Consider the following 2,721-nt stretch of genomic DNA (forward strand, 5'->3'; position numbering starts at 1 on the left):
GAATTCATTGTCCCAGGAAGGGGAAACTTTATTGACACATTCCTGGGGTCAGATACATCACATGATCACACTGACAGAACCACAGGCACATAGACACAGGCAACAGAGCATGCACAATGTCGGCACTAGTACAGTGTATATCCATCTTTCGCAGCAATGCAGGCTGCTATTCTCCCATGGAGACGATCGTAGAGATGCTGGATGTAGTCCTGTGGAACGGCTTGCCATGCCATTTCCACCTGGCGCCTCAGTTGGACCAGCGTTCGTGCTGGACGTGCAGACCGTGTGAGACGACGCTTCATCCAGTCCCAAACATGCTCAATGGGGGACAGATCCGGAGATCTTGCTGGCCAGGGTAGTTGACTTACACCTTCTAGAGCACGTTGGGTGGCACGGGATACATGCGGACGTGCATTGTCCTGTTGGAACAGCAAGTTTCCTTGCCGGTCTAGGAATGGTAGAACGATGGGTTCGATGACGGTTTGGATGTACCGCTCACTATTCAGTGTCCCCTCGACGATCACCAGTGGTGTACGGCCAGTGTAGGAGATCGCTCCCCACACGATGATGCCGGGTGTTGGCCCTGTGTGCCTCGGTCGTATGCAGTCCTGATTGTGGCGCTCACCTGCACGGCGCCAAACACGCATACGACCATCATTGGCACCAAGGCAGAAGCGACTCTCATCGCTGAAGACGACACGTCTCCATTCGTCCCTCCATTCACGCCTGTCGCGACACCACTGGAGGCGGGCTGCACGATGTTGGGGCGTGAGCGGAAGACGGTCTAACGGTGTGCGGGACCGTAGCCCAGCTTCATGGAGACGGTTGCGAATGGTCCTCGCCGATACCCCAGGAGCAACAGTGTCCCTAATTTGCTGGGAAGTGGCGGTGCGGTCCCCTACGGCACTGCGTAGGATCCTACGGTCTTGGCGTGCACCCGTGCGTCGCTGCGGTTCGGTCCCAGGTCGACGGGCACGTGCACCTTCCGCCGCCCACTGGCGACAACATCGATGTACTGTGGAGACCTCACGCCCCACGTGTTGAGCAATTCGGCGGTACGTCCACCCGGCCTCCCGCATGCCCACTATACGCCCTCGCTCAAAGTCCGTCAACTGCACATACGGTTCACGTCCACGCTGTCGCGGCATGCTACCAGTGTTAAAGACTGCGATGGAGCTCCGTATGCCACGGCAAACTGGCTGACACTGACGGCGGCGGTGCACAAATGCTGCGCAGCTAGCGCCATTCGACGGCCAACACCGCGGTTCCTGGTGTGTCCGCTGTGCCGTGCGTGTGATCATTGCTTGTACAGCCCTCTCGCAGTGTCCGGAGCAAGTATGGTGGGTCTGACACACCGGTGTCAATGTTTTCTTTTTTCCATTTCCAGGAGTGTATTTAACATGGATATTGTCAGCGACTCTTGTGCTTGCCTGTAAAACCAATACCGCTTTATGCAGGGTGATAGTAACATAGTCACTGTGATTGTGTTTTTAATAGCGTATTTCTTACGCAAAAGATATGTTGCCAGCGGTAGAATCCTTCTGCGGTCAGCTTTCGATCCTCAGTAGTGTTCCTCGAAAAGAACATCGTCTTACCTGCGGGGATTTCAGCTAACTGGTGAGCGAACAGCCATGTCTTTTAACGAAAATTCACTCTCCCACCTACACAAGGAGAGACGACCATCGTAATAAAATCAGATGTATTACCGAATTTATAAAGGAAAACATAGTATAAACCTAATATTTACAACAACTTCTCTGTGCTATTACCTTAAGAGACTTCGTATTTGGCGAAGCATTTGGTTAGTTTAAGGGAGTTCGAACGTGAGGAGGTATTCTGTGACAGAGGTAGTCGATCTTATCACTCCATCATGAGCTATAAATGAGCTTAATATTGTAGTCCTGTGATGCAGGACGTAACATATATTAAGCAGATTAGAGCAGATCTTTTACCTGAGGAGAGAATACTTAGAGCAAATATAACTTATGCCCTACTGTTACAGGATTTTCTCAAGTAACGATACTTGAGCGATGTGAAAACGCGTTTCCTATGTCTTCGAAAATAACCCGTATAAAAGGGAGAAATCTACATTTCGCATGAGAAATTCGAGGTGTATGGTCAACAATATCACTGTTTCGGATTGTGTAAAGTGGACTTTTTGAACTGGAGAGTCTATGTTGGGGTAGAATTGGTTAGAACTACTGTAGATATTCAAGCTGCAGCTGTGTCAACAATACCACTATTTCGAATTTTGTAAAGTGGAGTTTTTGAACTGTAGAGTCTATGTTGGGGTAGAATTGGTTAGAACCACTGTAGACATTCAAGCTGCAGCTATGTGTTTTGCAGTGTAATGCGGCTGGCGGTAGGAGTGGTCATGAGGCCTCGGCGACCAGATGTCATGGATTAACTCAGTCTGTGTCTAGCTTTAGGACAAAAAATACACCAGCCTGTCTGATCTTGCTCACGACAACTGGGGCTGACAAAGTGACCGATGTGCTGGATGAACGGTGGCAGAAGCGGACGTGTGTGTTGCGTGAGAAGATTCAGTATAATGGGTGTTTGGGCTGGACGATTATTCCCCCAATGTAAATTTATCAGTTGACTACTTGTTGACAGTCGCTTTAACCTCTGAGTGATGGATACTGTGGGTGTGTGGATGCCGGGGCATGGGAATGTAGCGTAGCTGCCAGCACGGCTGGCAAGGATGCGGCTCTCTCTCGA

The sequence above is a fragment of the Schistocerca cancellata genome, chromosome 4 (genome assembly GCF_023864275.1).
Source record: "Schistocerca cancellata isolate TAMUIC-IGC-003103 chromosome 4, iqSchCanc2.1, whole genome shotgun sequence".
Taxonomy (NCBI): domain Eukaryota; kingdom Metazoa; phylum Arthropoda; class Insecta; order Orthoptera; family Acrididae; genus Schistocerca; species Schistocerca cancellata.